Source organism: Ostrea edulis, chromosome 5 (genome assembly GCF_947568905.1).
Source record: "Ostrea edulis chromosome 5, xbOstEdul1.1, whole genome shotgun sequence".
Classification (NCBI taxonomy): Eukaryota; Metazoa; Mollusca; class Bivalvia; order Ostreida; family Ostreidae; genus Ostrea; species Ostrea edulis.
Window position 1 is genome coordinate 50,746,992 of NC_079168.1, and position 21,852 is coordinate 50,768,843.

A 21,852-nucleotide genomic window follows, 5' to 3' on the forward strand; every position below is an offset into this window, starting at 1 on the left:
CGGGGCATTACAAGGTGTTAGTAGATTTTTCATTTGATTAGAATATCTAATGTAATTAAGTTGGACCTTCAAATGTGGGTTGTATTTCTGGAAAATTTTAATGGCCTTACTCGGTTTCCATCTGCAGATTGGTCAAGTAGTGATACGTTAGAATTTTACACAGATAGTTCAGGAGCTTAAGGGTGTGGGGTTGTTTTTGGTGATAAATGGAGTGGGTTGGGTTAGCCAGCAAGTTGGTCTCAGGAGATAAGAAAGGATATTATTTTGCTGGAACTTGTTCCAATAGTATTGGGCATTGTTACTTAGGCAGACAAACTAGCTTCCAACAACTTGTTATTGCATGTAGATAATTTAGCACTAGTTCACATAATTAACAATAAAACATAAAAAAAAAAATAAGAGAGTAATGATTCTCTTAACAGCTTTGGTCCTCAACACCTTGCAGAATAACATTCAGATCAAATGTCAACATATTGAAGGTATTAATAATGGTAAGGCAGATGCTATTTCTCGTTTTCAGTTTTCGAGGTTTCATCAGCTGGCTCCTGGGGCTCGGCCTTATCCCCGTCCAGTTCCTATGCAATTTTGGCAAATTATTCAACAATTGTAGTGCACCTTGTGGATGCTAGTGTTTCAGAAAATACAAGGAAAGTTTATAAGCAAGGCATTCAAGCCTTTATTAAATTTAGCGTAGATTATTCTTTCCCTCAATTATGGCCTCCTCCTATTGACCATGTCATCAATTTTGTTGCATACATGTCGGAGAAAAAAATGTGCCTTTTCGACTGTCAAGTGTTATTTGTCAGGTTTGAGCTTTATTATAAATGTTCATGGCTGGACAAATTACGTGGAATCCTTTTTGATTAAAAATTGCTAACTGGTTACAAAAGGCAGACAATGTCTAGGGATATCAGAAGGCCTATAACCTTGCAGCTATTGTTTCATATCATAAATACATTGCCACATGTAGCACGTTCTTTATATGAGGCAACATTATTTCAATGTGCCTTTTTGTTAGCATTTTTTGCCTTGCTTAGAGTCAGTGAAGTGGTGGACCTTCAATCAGCTTGTGTTCAATTGTTAGAAAACCATGTTAGTCTCCTCATCAAAAGTTCCAAGACTGATCAAATGCATAAGGGCTCAGAAGTAAGAGTACCAAAGCATGCCCAGTCATTAATTTTGTTTACAATACTGCAAAAATTTCTTGCAATGCGACAGACAATTTTATCCAATAATTTTTTTGTTCATTTAAACTCCAAACCTTTGACTCAATATCAGTTTTCAACAATGCTCAATAAATGTTTATTATTTTTGAATATCAACACATCTGTTTTTAAATCTCATTCTTTTAGGATTGGTGGGGCCAAACACCTCTATTTAAACGATATGAATGAAAATGAAATCAAAACCATTGGCAGGTGGAATTCCGCAGCCTATAAATCATACATAAGACCAATTGAAAGTCTGATTGAATTTACTTGTTCTAAAATTGTTGCAGATTGCATTTGGATCATTGGATCATCATTACTTTATTGGGCTCAGAAATATGCTCAACAGAGAATGAATAACAACTTAGGACTTATATCTCATAGGATAATTTGACATGGAATAAGGGATATGGTTTGGTCTCAGTTATATCCAACCATCCAAAAGAAGTTAAAAAATAATAACCCTCCAACAATCCTTGTAATACATTGTGGTGGCAATGATACTGGCAACCCACATAATACTTTGAAGGGCTTACAGATGTTCATGAAGTTTACTGTGGTTAATATTTCACAATTAATGCCAAAGACGGTTATTGTTTGGTCTCATATTTTACCATGAAGTAATTGGACCTTGTGTCTTTGCAATAAAGATGGAGAAAATTGGAGAACTAGAATTAATTCAGCTCTTGCCACATTTGTTGTAAAGAATACATATGGGGCCTCCATTAGATATCCGGATATTACAAATAGGCATATATCCCTTTTCCGCAAAGATGGTGTACACTTGTCAGATTTGGGTAACGAATTATTTATCAATTCATTAAGATATTCTCTAGTGAGGTTTTTGTCTTCTACTGACAGATTTTATCCCTCTTACTAGCTAGACAAGTTTTGTCATGGCCAACTTTTATGTTACTTTTTTGCAATGATTTGTGTATAATTGTATGTGGAGTGTCAAATGGATATTGAAGTTGGGTATGCAAAATTGACCGCCTAGTTTTGTTGGCGGATGACCCACAAAAGTTGTATTTTGGTTCATTTGGCAGAATTTTGCATAGAATGCCACCTCCATGGGGCAATGTTAGTTCCTGGTCCCTTGGGTCAAGGTGGTATTTCTAATGCTTTGTGTTGTTTGTTGTATGTTGCCATATTGATTTGAAGATCGGCGCATACGTTGTTTTGATAATAAATTGTGAATAAATGACCATGACAAGCACGCCAAACAATTACGTATTAGTTATGACTTATTTTAGGCAAGAGCATCAAATTCATGGTGATAATGATTAAATTCAACTGACACAGGGGCACTTTCGTGTCTGAAAATAATACAGTTTATCTACTCAGGATAAACTAGGTTATTTTGAGCACATTATTTCACTATTATTATAGCAAGAACGATAACTCCTAGTATTTTTATACTTATGCGACTGAGCATGCTCAAGTGTAACATCCTTTTCCTGCTGAACAAGAAAGCTGCAAGGTGCCAGAAATTTAACTAAGAAACCCCTCCCACCCTCTCCACTTAATAAATGTTCATACTTGGAAAATGCTTGTGTGGAATAGCTTGGCCTTTAGTTTTTGTGTTTAAAATTTTGTTCCTTTGTATATATTACTAGACATGTTTAGCATTAGTCGTATATCATATGATGTGTATGTGTGTGTGTAGAACAGAAATTTTTGGTTTTTCAAATTGATATTTTCAGCGTCATGGACCCATTACTTTCATCGATTATGCATATCAACAAGGAGTGAAGCTTGAACAAATAAAATGCGCCAGTGAATAAAAAGAATTAAGTTTGAGACGATTGAGGCAATATTGATGGCAGAATTTTGCATAGAATGCCACCTCCATGGGGCAATGTTATTTCCTGGTCCCTTGGGTCAAGGTGGTATTTCTAATGCGTTGTGTTGTTTGTTATATGCTGCCATATCGATTTGAAGATCGGCACACATGTTGTTTTGATAATAAATTGTGAATAAATGGCCATGACAAGCACGCCAAACAATTACTTATTAGTTATGACTTATTTTAGGCAAGAGCATAAAAGTCATGGTGATAATGATTAAATTCAACTGACACAGGGGCACTTTCGTGTCTGAAAATAACTACGTATGACGCATGTCTCACGATTTGAGCAGAACATTTTCAAATTTTATTTTTCCGTTTTTAATGTTTTTTAATGATTAACTAAGGTATTTGTAATGGTCAGCAAAAATTTCAATGTCAGTTGTCGAAGTACATGGGAGAGACAGAGCTCAGAATTCTTTGTTTTGTAAACAAGGCTCGTGCCATGTTTTTATTTACATATAGGCTAAATATACTAGTAAAAGTCCGTTTAAAGCAGATTTTCAATTTACAAGTTAATTCTAACCATAATCAAATAATTTCTAGAGTTTAGCATATCGCATTTTGTTTTAAACATGCTATTTTCTATGTAAACACAAACATTGCAAGAGCCTTTTTTACTTACAAAGAATTGTGAGTGCTGTATCTCACTTGTAACTCAAACACTGATATTCAAATTTTAGTTGATCATTCGAAATATTTTAGTTAAGCAATGTAAACAATAAAAATGGCAAAATAAAATTCTCAGCTCAATCGTGTCCACGTCCCTTTAAAGATATATGTAGTAACAACTGGAATCTTGTCCATGAAGTCCCTCTACATCTGCTGAAAGGAAAACGATACAAAATTATACACTTTTAAAATTAAATTTCGAAAATCTTAAAAGATTAATACTTATTACTTCATATCTGAGGTTTATCAGAAACTAACATCTCAGAATGACTTGTATACACCCTTATAAAAATAAACTCTCCTTCGAAAAGTAATTTTAGGGGCCAAAGCAGGTTCTTGTCAAATACAGCTAGGAACATGAATTAAAAGAAATATAGAGAAGCACATTATCTATGCGAAATCTACCCATTGATAGCGACTATAAAGCATACACAGGATTTGGTTGATAGCTAATTATTCATACCAAATCTTATTTGCAATTTAAAGATTGTGTTATTTTCAACGAAATACTAGAGCCTAGCTGGTATTGGGGGGGATGGTTCCATTTTAAATCATGTGCTGCTTTATGTGTGGTTTGATAACTATATAGTAAGATAACAGGTAAAACAAGAACAGCAACAACAATTGAACACCGACAAAATTCGCTGGGGGATCTGGGAAAACAAAACATGTTTAGTCATGATTCAGATAGATCAGAAGATAGGTAACATATGTATTTTCATCGGATATGACACACGTAGAGTCACATTTCACCTCGCACTTGTAACATTTAACTTTAGGATGGAGTGGGGAACTTGAATTATAGATGGGAACGAATATGTATATATATATATATATATATATATATATATATATATATAAAAGATAAGATAGTTTTTATTTCCTCCAAATTAATGGAGAGTATATTATAATCAAATTATAAACTTATTTGAACAAAACAGGAAAAAACATTTTTATATTATGTACATATTTGAAACTAACGATTACAATCTACAGATTACGGCAGTCTATGGCAAAAACCCTCCATTCTTATACAATGTATTTGCAACAGTTAGCATGATTTCCTTCCATTTTGCATTAGAAATATTTTCAAAGCTTGTACCTCGAACACAACCGATTAAAGATAAAAATTGCCATTCATGATCTTCATATTCAAACAAAGCATATTCTTCTACACTGATGTATTTGTAGACAAGCATAGTTTCTCTGTCTTCCAAAAGGTTAAAACAGCTTAGCATAAGATGCATATTAAGATTATGCTTATTCCTATTACATAATGTACACAATTTACAAACAATTTTCATTGAAGACACTTGTACTAAAAAGTCAATCAACAATCTTTTGGACGGGTCGTCTTTAACAATTTGCTATAACCTATAAGGCCTCAGCTTTGTGTGTAGTTTCCTGAAAAAGTACATATCAGTGTCCACGGAAAGAGAAACAAGTCATTGTCTTTCTTCTGTTGCCCATATTGCTGTAATAACAAGTTTGGAAAATTGATATTTGTTAAAAACTGTGGTACTGTTTTTGAATAAGTCAATAACTTGATTTGATATTTTAAGTTTTTTAAATTATATATATATATATATATATATATATATATATATATATATAAATATTTTTTAAAAACTCGAAATACTTTGTAGAAATATTTCGACCGTGTTACCGGTCTTCTTCAATCGTGTTCATCTGTCATAGCAACGTAACGCAAGACTACATACACAAAAATAGTATGATGTCACAGTAAGTATTATACAATTGAAAAGTAACGTCAACGTTGATATTGCACGAAAAACATTTTAAAAAGGTAAGAGTCTAACAATGAGATGAACAATACTCACCCGACCTCGTGGACACATCCTAAAATATGATTATTCGCACAATTAAATATTTGGTAAGTAATGTAACAAAATTTTAGAAATGTTTGTTCACAAAGCAGTTAACTTCTGGCCTAAGTGAATACAAACAAGAAATATTACAGTAACTATTTAATCGTAAACACATCAATATTGTTAAAATCAGTTATTATAACACGTTCTTTGCATACAAGACATTAATTACCAAAGACAAAAATGTTCCCTTTTATTTATTCCGAATGGTACATTTTTTCTTCCATAAAATTTTCTCTAAAACGACGATAAATGTCATCGTTGTAAAGTTTTTCAATTCCTATTATAGGACAATCGTCAGCCCTATGAGAATCTGTATAGAAATGAATAGCAACAAGGTCATCAGTTTCTCGTCTAATAAATGACAAATTCAAAACATGCCTTTGGTATGAAGTTACCCCAGTTTCTCCCACTTATACAATTCTGTTGCAATTTTTGCAAAACACTTCATAAACTACATTGCCGGATTTACAATTGATATAATTTTTGATATGATATCTGCAACAGTCCTCAAATTGATTAGTTTTAGTGACATATTGACATAATGTACACTTTTTAGCTCCACACGGCTCGCATAAATTTTCTTTTCTAAAAAATAGATTATTGTGTTTCAATCATGTACCAGGATATCTTTTAAATTTTTGTCTCTTTTAAAAGCCACTATGGGCATATCTCTAAAAACGTTTTTGAAGAGGTCAGAATTTTCAAGAATTCATCCGTTTGAAACCTCTCTCATCATGAAATTAACCGATATTTATATGCTTTCGAATCATTTTAAAATATCTTTTTAAGAATGGCAATATGTGTCTTTTTTCAGTGTTTGCAAACGTAGACACTTCTTGGGGGGGGGGGACATTACTTTCTAACTGCTCAGCAACCAAAGTTTCAAAACTTGGCCGCCCAAACCCAATTGTAGGTCATTGAAAAATTTTCAACTATTATATTACATTTTCATCAGCAAGTCGATTACAAAATATCATAAACAACTACATGCTGACCTCCGTATTGTATACAAGCACGATATCGTTTAATGTATGCAATATCGAATTAATTGTGTTAAACCATCTGGCATTCTTTCATTTATCTGACGTTAAAAACACAAGGCTAATCATTTCATGTTTGCATGGTGTAAAACTGCAACTTGCACAGATACCTTGATTCATGTTTAAACATTACAAAAAATCATTGATCAGGATAAATGGAAAGTAAGTCTATTATACAAGGGGTTTCCGTTTTCTATTTATATGATAGAGCATCTATTTCGCAATATGAGAATAAGATACTTATATCGATAAAGAGCAGTATGTCATTGAGTTATCTCTCTTGGTGATTGACGTAAGCACAGTCATGTACAAGTTACCTAACTTAGGGTATAAAAGGGGCAATGTTGCAGCAATCTCTCTCTTTGCTTGTAACAATCCAGTTATATCACGTAAGTATTGTGACACGTGATCTATTTTCCCTTGACCTCTGTACCTCGCAGGATCATTGACATTCAAGAATATTGTTTCAGTGAACAGTCTATTCTAAGACCATGACTTCTGCATCTCCCAGGGTCAAGGTCACATAAAATTATGATGATATTGAATGTTGTTGAGATTGGACGCCCGAACTTGCTTGTATTATCAGTCGTGCTCATAAACTCTAAATAAATGAAAATGAAAATTTATATTACGCTAATAAATACGAGATATCAAACACACACAAGTATATGACACGCCATATATATTCCTCTATAAAGATATCCTATATAATTTCATAAGATATCTAATAAATCTTATAATATATATCATATAATTTACAGTTGATAAGATATCTCATTAAATATATAAGATTGATTGATTGGTTGTATCTTGTTTAACGTCTCTCTCGAGAAATTTTTTACTCATATGGAGACGTCAACAACACCGAGGAAGGGCTCCAAATTTAGGCCTTTGCTCGGCGCTTACGGTCATTGAGCCACACCTACTGTGGTACGGGACATCCGTTTTTAAGGTTATCTCCGAGGACCCGTGACATTCACACCTGATGCCGAGCGTTTGGCGATGGAACTGTCACTACCTGTTAGGTTTGTTGCAGGCGGGATTCGAACCGCGGACTTACGCATGTGGGGCGAACGCTCTAACCACTAGACCACCGCGGAGGTGAATATAGAAGATATCTTATAAACTACATGATATATCTCATAAACTTTAAAAGACATCTGGTATATTTAGCAAGATATCTTCTAAAGTTTATGAGATATCTTGTAAAAAATAGAAGATATCTTATAAATTGATTTTTTTCATTCGTCAAATACAGTCAAATAGCACAAGTACACTAAACTTCAACTCTCATAACTCTGTTGTTAATGTCTACAAAAATTAAACTGTACTGATATTCATCATGTTCATGAAACAGTGAGTTCTTGTTGTTATGGTTGTTTAAAATACATTATTACAGTTATCGATTTTAAATGTTAGAAATAAATTAAAATACAAAATATATATTAACTTTGTATATCATTCTGTGAATGGCAAGTAAAATTGGTAACTGGTCATGAAAATAATTTTTACATTAATTGCAGAAAGAAAACAAAATCATAGGTTTATATAAGATCTCAAACGTGTTAATAACATAGAAATGGTACATGTGTAGTGCCTGCATTCATCATGTGATGCACTAAAGCTATTAATGACTCGCTGTCATTCGGGCACTATTGCTTTCCAAAGCAACACCATGATACCATAGTACCCACCTAAACAGTCATTAAAAGGTAAATATATCCAGTTTCTGAAATTCCCCAGGGGGCGGTAAATAATGTATGACTTCATGCTTAAGAAATTATTAAGTCTAAGAGGTTCAAGAGCATGCATCATTGCCTTTTCCACAGTTCCAGTATAGTTGATCACTCACATACCAATCGAGCATGACAATAATTACTTATATTTAATACATTAATGATTTGAAATACAAATGAAGGTATACATCGTTTAAGATTTGATATACACGTAATGTTCAATGTCAATTTCAATAATCATGCCTATACTGACCTCATGACACGCGCTGATTTACCAGATGTTTATTGGGATATCATTACACTCTTGAAAGGGTAAAAGGGTTATCACAATAATAGGAAAAAACAGGGGAAAATATAAATGAATGTGTAGATATATGCGGCAATCGCGTGGATAAATACAACCAAAGAATAAATGCATAAATGCAGACAAATGACGTGCGTATTTTTTTTTAAAACGAGTGGATATGTGCTCTTTTTATTTCTCTAACCATTTTCAATTATTATCAAATAGCCGTTTGTCCATTATATACGTAGTATGTCTTGTGAAAATATCACAAATTCTAAAGCTATCAGTTTGATTCAATGAATTTATTGAAGTCGCGTTATTGCCGCTTGTTGTTCGTGTTTGCATTATGTATCAGTTGCGTGGCTACAACTCTATAATTTTTGGGAAACTTGAACATTTCTGTACATTACATCGGTTCGTCAGCCTTTCTCTCAAAAGTCCAGTAGCCAGCTATACTATAACGACTGATAGCGACCTACAAGAAAATTGATGCAGAATTATATCAATAACAAGTGGCAATTTTCATCAATTTCAAGATTCCATGTCTTGGGGAATCAGATACTTTAACAAGAGTACCGTAAACGGTACAGTATACGCCCGTCGGACAGTGAAAGTCAACTTGGAAGCATATTGTGCACTCTGAATTGATACAACACACATTCTGAATAGAAAAGCCTTAAAGTGGGTCATGGCCTTTGACTAAATATCAGGTCAATATCTGTATCCGTATTGAAAAAAAACCCGGAAAACTGTTTGACCTATTTTTAGTCGAAAAGTAGGTCAAGGATGGACCAATCCAGCTGAAATGCAAACTGAACAAGTTTTCCTCTGAGATGAAGCCTATGACTAAATATCAGGGCAATATCTGTATCCGTAATGAAAAAAAAACCCGGAAAACTGTTTGACCTATTTTTAGTCGAAAAGTAGCTAAAGGACGGACCAATCCAGCTGCAATACAAACTGAACTTGTATTCCTCCGAGAGAAAGTCTATGTCTAAATATCAAGGCAATATCTGTATTCGTAATGAAATAAAGCCCAGAAAACTGTTTGACCTATTTTTAGTTGACAAGTAGGTCATAGATGCACCAATCCAGCTGAAATGCAAAATGAACTTGTATTCCTCCAAGACTTTGACTAAATCTCAGGCCAATATCTGTATCCATGATAAAAAAAAAGTCTGGAAAACTGTTTGACCTACTTTTATTCCTAATGTAGGTCACGGACGGACGGACCAATCCAGCTGAAATCCAAACCGAACTTGTATTCCTCTGAAAGAAAGCTTATGTGTAAATTTCAGGGCAATTTCTGTAACGGAAAACTGTTTGACCTACTTATAGCCCTAAAGTAGTCAAAGATGGACCAATCCAGCTGAAATGCAAACTTACTCTTACAAATCTTGGGGAGATATTGTGATCAAATTTCAAAGTTGTACATGCATCCGTTACCAGAAAAGAAGTCCGGAAAACATGACCCAGGACGGACGGACAGCCAGCCGGACAGACGCACGGACAGCGCCATAACATAATACGTCCCGTCTAATGACGAGTGTATAAAAACAATTTGATGTACCTAAATATACACATGACAAGTTTCCTTTGAAATTCGTCTGAAGCTGGATATTTGCATTATAGACATGTCTTATCTAAGCAATGAAGTATTATTTTCTAAAGATGTAATTTCATAACTGCAACGGTGTATGCAAGCAAACTGAGTAACGCGTGTTAGCGCATTATGAAAATATGTTTGCACACACTGTTACAGTTATGAGACTACATCTTTCAAAAAGTAGTAAGTCATTGCTTATATTTTCATTTTTAAAACCATTCTAATGTGTGCATATTTTATCTATATTTTAGATTCCCCGCCTAATTCTTTGGGTAAGTAGCGATCAATGGAACAGCACATATTATGTCATACCGTAAGAGAAGAGTTCGTACTACTGGGGAAAAAATCCATTTCTCGATTCATAAACATCAAATTATCTACAAAGTAAACAGTTCATATCTTTTCAAATTTATCTACTTGTAAACAACGTAGGTATAATCAATATAGATGCCAGCTGGCCATGTTGTCACTTCGAGAAATAGAAAGTATAACCCTTACCAAAATACAGAGGTTCTGGCGAATTGTTGTGGTAAATTTGCCACAAGTGTGCAGCAAAGCTCTGACACATATTTGCTGCAAGTTTGCTGCAAATTCATAATTGCCATGCCAATGAGTTTTACGGAAAACAGTTCTGGCAAGTTTGCGGCAAACAACTCTGGCAAACAGTTCTGGAGAGCATATTGAAATCCCATGAGCACGAATTGTGGTCCTTTGTTAGCTGACCTGTTCTTATATTCATATGAAACAGAATTTATTCAAAAACTTCTACATGAGAAGAAAAAAATATGTTGCTGTAACCTTCAATTCGACATTTAGATATATCGACGACGTTTTATATATTAACAATGATAACTTTCATTCATATGTCGATTCGATATATCCCTGTGAGCTCGAAATAAAAGACACCACAGAGTTGTCCACTTCTGTTTCATACTTAGATATTTTATTGAAAGTAGATATTAACGGCAAACTAACAACTCAACTTCAAGACAAACGGGATGATTTCAGCTTCTCCATCGTCAATTTTCCATATTCATGTAACAATATTCTATTATCACCTGCATATGGTGTTTATATCTCTCAACTGATTCGATACGCAAGAGCTTGTTCTGCGTGTGGTCAGTTTTTAAATCGAGGCAAGCAACTGACAAACAAGGTGATGGTACAGGGGTTTCAATAGTCTCGTTTAAAGTCATCATTTCGCAAATTCCATGGTCGTTATAACGATCTAGTTTGCCAATACAACCTATCATTGGGTCAAATGCTGTCTGACGTATTTCATACCGATTGTTAGGCCGTTCGTGGAACACTGATTTTGACTACGTATAACTCCATTTACCTGATCAATATATAGGGCTCACGGTGGGTGTGACCGGTCGACAGGGGATGCTAACTCCTCCTAAGCACCTGATCCCACCTCTGGTATGTCCAGGGGTCCGTGTTTATTTTGTATTGCTTTTAGGAATTATGAGATTGATCACCGTTCGTTATCTTCATCTTTCATTGAAATAAATATGTTTCTGACAAATTTGCAGCAAACATTTCTGGCAAAAATTTGCAGCAAACATTTCTAGCAAGTTTGTGGCAAACAATTTTGCCAAACAAACTGAGAATTGTAGATTATTTGGTTGAATCATGAAAAACAACATTTTGGAGTGACGATAATCTAATTGTTTGTTTCACTGTCATTGGTATCACACGTTGCCATGCCTAAGTACATCTTGTTTAAAAGATTGATCCAATTAATGTAAACTCTGAATCATATTTCATTGAAATGTCAATTCGCCAAACCTTATAACCTAAAATCCAAGAGCGACCAGTTCTCATTTCAAATAATGAAAAGCCTCTGAACTCAACTGAGATCATGGCGTTTCTTTATTCCATTCCTATACAGTCAGATATTCTTAGACTTTTTACTTTGTACATTAAAATGCATTTGTAGAAGTCACTAATTTCATTTCGAGGAAAAGCATTTCAAATGAAAAATTGAAAAGGTGTGAGGTTTCGTTTTTAAGCTGCGCTTTATTGTCACCAGTTGGATTTTGCTTTCGTCATCGCGTTTCCAGTTTATCGCTACCTATAGGCAAACTCATGCATCGCTGTAGTGAACAAGCCGTGTTTAAATTAGTCTTAATTTTGCAACCGATCTAGTATGGGATTTACATTCATATCCGCAGGGGCCATTTTGAGCAGTTGTTCGGAATTATAGCTCGTTGGACAGTGGATAAAATATTTATAAAAAGGTAATATTTTTGCAAATCATATAAATATACTCATTTATAGTCTCTGACGGGAGAAAGTAAAGGAGTTGAACATTTTGTAATTTATACGCACATCGTTCACATTAATGAAGAAATGACCATTATTTCAATAGGTAAAGATACCGAAGATAAAAACATTGGAAATGTGATTTGTATTGTATGATAAAGTATTTACCAATGATTGTTAAGCTCTAATTGCATTGCCACTGCGATAGAAACCGTAAACCCCCTTTTTTATCACCATCCGGTGTTAGACATATTAGTCAAAGAACTTGGAATTCTAGGGGGAAATGGGACACAAGAAGCAGGTCTTTCTTTAAAATTCCCGTTTGAATCTACCTTTGTAATAATTAAAGTGATTATTAAGAAATTCATTCGTGCAAACCTTTAAATATCAATAAGAATCTGTACATGATACCGTTTTGGGCTAGGGTGCCTCTGCACTGTAACCTTTGCATAGTGGTTAGAGGTCAAGAAATTCAATAATTTTGCATGGTGCAATCTATAATTAGAAGCCACGTCATTAAACTATACACGAGATTCATCAGAGTTTTCCATCTGTGATATGACTCTGCGGTTCCTACACAATAAAAAATCGCTTGACACAACAAAAATGTGTGGGAAACAGTAAAAAAAAAAATAACTACACGGTAAGATCCACGTCAATCGTGAACGAGAAAAACTTGTGTACGATTATGTTTTGACAGCGAGGGATATGGATCGATCTCTTAGAGGGGCAATATTACGTAACTGATTACTCCCTCCCCCCCAATAATATAAATGTACACGATAAGTAGTTGTGAATGGAACAGTACTAGACACTCAATTTTGAATTGTTGAAATAGATCGTCGATATTCACTCAGGAATATAAAGAATGCAACGGTGTTAGGCTTACATGTACCTTACCATTTCTAAACGACCAAGACATTCTTCAGAACCATCGTCAACACAATCAAATTAATTTCGTTTTTAGCTTCAAAGACGAAAGGTACAAAATTATAGGTCTGCGTTTACGGAAGACAATGCCTCGGTTTCAAGTCTTCAAAACACCGCCTGGAATTTTACAAGGGCTGTTTAATAAAAGACTGTTTAGAACAAGTGTTAAAAAAGGTTGCCATTGTGTCAAGCATGAATGTGAAATGTTTTTGCAGACCACAGCTTGCAACACACAATGAAAAGAAATCGTGTTTTCAATTTGTTTTTACTTGAAACGCAAACAATTTACAATGATATGATATTTCCAAACGTACAAAAGATGAAGGATTTACTGTTTGTTACTGTTTGTGTTCCCTGTCCCCAGATTTTATTTCTGTGAATGATCTTTTCATCTAAAAACAAATATATAGTTTTTCGGCGAGGTGCCTCTTCATTATTTCTAACAGGAGCAATATTAGTAATGAAGATTTTTATTAAAGTTCATGGAGACCGATACCCTCTCCCCGTTTGGAAAATGATGAAACCAAATAAATATATCGTCCGAATATGAGTTTACAGCATTCAATATGTAGGTGATTTGATTATGGAAATTTCACTGGCTGACTCCCTAAGCTTTTTTTAGAAAGCTAAACTTGTCAATATTAGACTGGTTCTGCCCATTCCGCAATCACCAGTCAAGCTTAGTTGTGTATAACAGAACGGTTTGAACATTGCCGTTTGAAAATTATTTTTGTAACCTTTAAATGCCTAGCTTGAGATTCTCTTTGAGTTTATACATTTACATGTTGTAAATATGTTATGTTTATTGCGAGTTACTTCTGTTGTTTGGTTGGGTTTTTTTAATAGTAGAACTCCTACACAAGCAGTGAAAATTATCTTGTTTTGCTAAAGTTATTTGCATTTTCATATGAAGAATCTTTTTATAAACTTCAGACAATAGCAATGTGTATTGTGTCTCATTCAGATCCAAGACAAACAAGTGAATTTCCATTGCAATATGAATATTAGCTTTTTTTATTTATTATTACATTATGTACTAGCCTCTAGATATTCTCTATATTTAGAAACTGGTTTAGAACCTCTATCTTCTAGACGAGCAAATGCTTAATTAGTTACCATGTACAAGATTCATAATAACGAGGTTCCACAATATCTAAAATAAACAATGTGTCCACATATAATCTCCGTAATGAAGATAACTATTTTTTAAAATACCAAAATGCAGACTTGAAGTTTACAAAAAATCATTTGTACCAGACGCTGTTTCTAAGTGGAATTCACTCAGTATTGAATCAAGACAGGCTTCTTCAATTAAGCAATTTTTAATGCATTAGCTCTAATATCAGCAATCCCAAACCCCCTATATACTTTTCACATGGTTCTCGTCTGCTGAATATAATTCATACCAAACTGATACACATATATGATCTTTATTGGTGCAATATTGTTGATTCTCTATTATGTTCCTGTGGCATGCGTGAAGACGCATATCACTTTCTTTATTTGTAAGAAATATTCAATTCCTAGATACAAATTAATGGATAGATTGCTTAGGTTAAATGATTTGGTTATTACTGATACGCATCTTCTACTTTGGGGTGATAATGTCTTATCTACCGAATTGATTAATAAAAGAATTGGCTTCATGACCATGACCTGACCTTGGGTATGTTATATTTACCTAGAGAAGCTACTGTGCTAAATTAAACTTAATATACAGCACAACTAGCCGCAAGACATCTGACCTACTGCCCGAATTGAATAGTGACCTTAATCTAATATCTTAATAGACCAGTAGGTGTGTCGAAGCTTAACTGGCTGCCCTGTAATCCGTCATAGACTGCTTAGCAGCTGGAATGACAAGAGTAATACAAGTTTAATATTTATTAATTGGATCAGAAACAGGATGCAAATTTACATACTTGTTGGAAAGGGTCGCATGCAAATTTTTTGTGTGGAACTGGGGAGGCGGCCAGTGTGCCAGTTTGACTACCAAAGTAGGGGCAACACAGGGGGCCCTATGTGGACATAGGTGCCCGAACCTGAACGAGTCCCCACGTTCTAAGGGAGGTAGAGATCTCTGCGCATCTCACCGGTCTCCTGCGTGCTACCTGGTTTAATTAGCAAGTGCGGAGCAAGCTTGTAGACCCTCCTACAGTTGTCGCAACATGCACCAGCCTATAGCATCTCCTCCCTGAGTAGGAGGTGGATGTGGCCCCAGCTATGAACTAGCTGAGAGCCCCACGAATTATACTTTAGCAACTTATGCAAGAAATTAGTATTTTCTATGAATATCCACTGACCCTTGATCTAGTTTAATGGTCGTCTGGAGGGTACACGTGAAATACCTGCCCCCTGCTTTAGTAGTAGGTAGGAGGAGAGCCGGTTTTGGCACAGAATTAGTGATCAACTACCCCAACGCACTCCCCAGTCCGCACAATGTGTTCATTCTATAGGATTGAGAGTACCAAACCCCCGTATGCGTAACCCGGACGCAGTTTACCCAAGATTGAGCGGAGGTATAAATGTCTAGGTGTTGCGTGATTGGCTAATATCAAGAGTGAAATTATTTGGAATTGAAAGAAATATTATAGAGGTTGAAATTAATTGTCAGGATGAAAAATTATCGCACAAAATCGAGAAATGACTGAGGAAATTACCATGGTAGGGGTGTGCTTAAAATGAAGTGTGTAATTTACTGCAGATTGCTATGTGTTGTAAAAAAGTACAAATATGGCCTATAAAAGGCACGGGACTCTATATATTTTTTGTCATTTTTTATCAACACTTGGAATGAACTTTGAAATGTTTGCGGTTATTTGTTTAAAATCGATATAGTTAATTAGTGAGAGGGCCAAAGGTTAACATTGAGGTCTATGGGAAATGAATTGGTACTCTTTCCCCCTAAGGTTTGAGCAGAATGAAAAGTTAACTCGTTCCCCGTTAGGCGGAATTGTATAAGGCAAGATAGTTTGAACCAGGTTTATTTCGTAAACGGTACGAACTGTATTAGCCAATCTTAATTAATTGTGGACTATTTGATATGTATCAAATAATCTTGAATAATTGTATTTTCTCTTATGTTCAGACGTAAATTCATGAATACAAAAGATCTGGCTGTTGATCATATCATATTCCATTGTTTATCTATAGAACATTTACCATTTATGTAGTCTCTGTATATCGTTTTTAATGAAAATTGTGTGCTGTAACATGTATTAGATTATAAGGAGAAGAACTCGTAAGTTGTACGAACTTTCTTCTGATCCTTTTGTATATATCATATACAGTAAAATACGTTTAAATTGTGAGTTTTTACACAAGAAGTGTAATACACACGTTGATGAGTAACATGTATAATGTACTTGTGTACAAACTCTTGGGTTGTTTTTTTTTTGGGGGGGGGGGGTCGGGGGGGAGGGGTGTTAAAGATTTACGTATCAACAATCACTATAATGTCTAAATGTAAATTCATGCACATTATGTTAGTCTAATTTATTACATTAGATTTGGTATATCCTCTTGCACTAACTTTCATGTTAAAAATGAGTTCTTTCCACTCTTGTTGATAAAGCAGCATTCACTTTTAAAGTTATCAATATTGCACATGTATAATGAACACCTTTTTCAATAACTTCCTAAAGGATGGGGTGAAACAGCAATTATAGTCCGTGGTCAATAAAAGCAATTCTACTGTACAAAAGTTAACATTTTATACGATAGTTTCTAAATAATTTTAATATATCCCTTTGTTTTCTGTCACGAGGAATGTCGAAATATCAATTAATTTTCAAACCCAATAACAAGCAGTTTTGGTCATAATACTCCTTCATGAATAACGATAAACAAAGTGGGCGGGTCTTAACACAAAGGACAACTTTCACTTTAGAAATATGAATATATTTCGTGCTTTCCCCGTTTACAAATCACGTGACATTATTTATTGTGTTAGAATCTTGATATCTTTTTTATCAAATGAAGGCTCTGCATGATTTTCACTGAATACATATATGCTGCATATGTGATCGGTATTTTTAATGCATGCTATTTATTCGTGACGATGAAAGGTGAAAATATTGCTAATACATGTACCTAAACACATTATCAAACGCACATTCGGTCATAGATACCGCCGCTGAAAAAAAAAAATGAAATCAAAAATCAGTACAAATCTTATTGTCATTCAAATAGTTATTTTCAACTAAATACGGAAATTATATTAGAACTGTTAACCGTCAACATACGTTTCGTTCAAACCCTAAATCATTTTTGTGATGTACATGTACTAAATATATGTCACAAGTGCTCACAAAAATAGATAAATGAATAAATAGAAAATAAAGACACTCTTCTCCTTTTCTCAGGCTCTTGATCGAATTTGCCTTGAAGCAATGTATATCATAAATATCTGGGCTCGTATAATTAGTTATGAAAATATCTTGATTATTTATTTCTATATTTAAAAAGCACATGCTGTGAAAATACATGTACATGTATATGTAATACACGCGTAAGTATTTATGTTTCGGTTAATCATATTACAGGTAAAATAATAATCCAAAAAATCTACCTGTAATGTGTAAAATTTTAATAAAGAAAGTAAAATCATACCAGTGCATTCCACTTTGCATATAATGTAACAAAGACAATATTTAATTATTTGTTTAGATTCAGAAACGTCAACTTATTTCTGATAACGATATCTACACGTGTATATAACTTAATTAATACAATTTATCAAAATTTAGTAAATAAAATACATATACATGTATACCGTATGTATCGAATACACTCAGTTTAAAGCACATGACGTTGAAGGCGTATTTATGTTCCTAAAATCCAAAGCACGTGGTATCGTGTTTTGTATAGAGCGAGATACTCCGGGTAGGTTATCGAGTTCAAACAGGTTTCCACAATGGAGAGGCCTCTAGTGAAAATTTTGCTAATCTTTTATTTTAAAATATCAACGATATGGACTACGTTTATCGCCATACGAAATTTAAAAGTTTATGATAATATACAACCATAGCCTAAATTAATTAACTGTACCTAATATCCTCCATATATTTCCAGATCTGTAAAAGTACGGGCGGGGCCAAATTCCAATGGGCATTTCAGCTAAACCCCAAGCTTAAACTCAGCGTTATATACCGTTTGTAGCGAATTTATGCGCCATGTAACATTTAAAATCATGAAAGTACAAATGTTGATAAGTTGAATGAAGTGAATTTTAACATGAAACAAGAAAATTTATTTTTATAGATATATTGGGGACCATTTCACATAACCATTTCACTTCATCCAAATTTTGCTTTCAATGGTACATGTATTTATCTGGCTTATTTGAATTCACATTTTTCCAACCCGATTTTGTATTGAAATCAACTTCATTTTGATTACAAAAAATAAGTCCACTTTCATGTTTTGATTGCTATATACAGTTAATATACAGTTAATTATGCACTGGACTCTGTAGTACAAGTTATACAGATGAATGTTTATGTATACATCTAAATTATTTCTAGTAAGATGATGAAAAGGATGTAAAGTGTTTCATAGACCTTCATTATTATGTTGGCGTGTTTTGACTTAAGAAATGAAACTTCATCAATGCGCGTAGATGAAAAGTTTTCCCTCTAATTTTTCATTTGATACATGCATCAAATTAAGTTTCATTTCTTATCATTTAATTATGTTTTTAACATAGAAAAACAAATAGTTTCTCTCACCAAAAAGCTTGAATTAACGGTTTTTAAAATAACGCGTAGGAATATCGTAACAATGAGAACAACAACACAACTTGTTGCGCATTCAGGTCCGGTACTGTTACTGTGCAGAATTAAATGGATTATACGCCAAATAAAAGGTGCAATGGTTAAAAGCTGAATTAGATACATGTATAAAGAAAGAGAACAAGTGGTGACTGGATGTATGCCCCATTGCGTTCGAGGAGACGTTGAACACTGGTTGTGTCGTAGGAACGTTGGAATGCGTCTCGGCTCCATTTCAACAGCAAGGGAAAAGCTCAACACCTCTTCATCTAAATTGCCCGCGTTGACTGAGCCCTATATAACACATTCATTAATATATCGCAGATCAAAGTCGCTACTTGCTCCCGCTCCGTCATGTTATCGAACTCGTAAAGCAGACGATAGATACTGGGAACTCGTACTTCTACCAGTCAGTGTCCTACGTCATCAAGTTGATTATTCTGCCACGTCATCACTAGGCCTATGTGTGTTGTTTCTTGAAATTAATTTGTATTTTATTCATATCTTTAGTTGTATTTATTTTTGGCAGCATCAAACGAATACATTTCGTTTACAATGCCTGTGTGGGAATTCTCGTTCTATAAATAGCGCTAAAATTAGAACGGGGAAGACGCATTCCAGAGAAAAATAGTCCCGCGTGCCTAGTGCAGATGAACTCCGAACGAAATTTTTTTGACCATGAAATCAAACGAATTTTTCATCGTTTGAATTCTTCATCCAATCAGCATCGTTGTTAAGTCATCACGTTAAAAGTTATTAAATGATATGAATATCTGTGGTACTTGTTACTTGGTATATGTAGTTATGTGTATTTTTCGTTTTTGTCCAGTTATTTATTTGTTCCTTTCTTTCTTGTTTGACATACATGTATTTTAAATTCAGAATTTCGCAAATTCTGTGGTCGTGATAACAATCTAGTTTACCAATACAACCTATGCTGTCTGACCTGTTTCATACCGATTGTTAGGCCGTTCTTGGCACACTGATTTTGACTGCAAATAACTAGGTTTACCTGATCAAGATATAGAGCTTACGGTGGGTGTAACCGATCGACAGGGGATACTTACTCCTCCTAGGCACCTGATTCCACCTCTGGTATATCCAGGGGTCCGTGTTTACCCAACTCTTTATTTTGTATTGCTTATAGGAGTTATGAGATTGATCAGTGTTCGTTATCTTCACCTTTCATTTTTAAAAGTGAACGCAAATTGTATATTCCCTGTATACAAACGCAATCAAGTGGAACTCGTATATGTAGCAGACCTCTAGCATTTCAATTGACCGCGCTTCACTCGCAACTCTCTCATCAATCCGGAACAGGCGATGTCGTTCCAGATATAATTCAACTTCCGTGATGGGTAGTGGAATTTTAAACATCTGAGTAAAAAGAATAATAGAAATGTGGCACATTTCGGTAGTAGATGGTTATGAATGATATTGTTGGATTTTTTTTTAACTGAACACGTCTTACTTTTCGACAGATAATCGGTGGTTTTTTATTGATGTACTTCTCGTGAGGAACGGAAGAGGACTAGGTACATGTAACTGCAAGCCTTTTCCTTTTAGTAAACGGTGGGTGAAGTCAATTTTCAAATGTTTATGAAATAAATGTTTAACAGCTTAGTAGTATATAATACGCAAAATAGAATACAAAAAAAGTAAAAAAAAAAATCCACATCATGATTGGAGAAAAATTACCAAGATCATAGTTCGAATTTCCTCAATAGCTCTATAGTCTTTATTTACATCATCCATGACCCGAACGCCTATGGTTTCGGCTCAAAGACACTGATATATATATATATATATATATATATATATATATATATATATATATAAGGAAACATAAAGTAGTAATTTTACGCTGAATATTTTCAAATAATATTTTAATACATTTTTTGGTGAAGAATGAATCGCCTGCTGTGTTACATCTAACACTATCATTTATTGAATGGGTATTCTATAGAATTTGAGGACAATATAGCTTGTTTTCATAGAATCCTAAAATCGGTCTCAATAACTCTCGATTGTTGTACGTTCCTAATGCACATGCTTCATGCATCAATGGTATATCAAATGCACGGGTTCTAGATATTTGATTGCGTTGTCTTTAAATGTAACTTATTTTTGAGAAATGCCGCGTCTGAATGATGCTCAACGCAACTGAACACCTCGAAGCAGGTATGTCATAATTTGCAGTTGCAGGAGATTTCAATAATGTGGAAAGCACCATATATCGCCTTTAGGGCAGATATCAACAGCTTGGATCAACAAAAGATCGTCATAGAACATGTAGACCACGCGTAACGTCAGCAGAACAGGATCGATTGTGTCATCTTTGTCAACGATTCACAACAGCGTCATTTACAGCATCTTTCATTCCCGGGATTCGCAGAATATCACACTGTTCGCAATCGACTATGGAATACTGGGATTAGAACGCGCAGAACTGTTTGTGGCATTGTTTCGCAAAAATAGCCGGAACCGATTAATCGGATAATTTGGAAAAATTAGTAAATACGCATTTTGGTTCTCGAAAAGCTTTTAATCATAGTCAAAAGGAGTATTCTTGTTGCTATCAATAGGAAAACATGTCT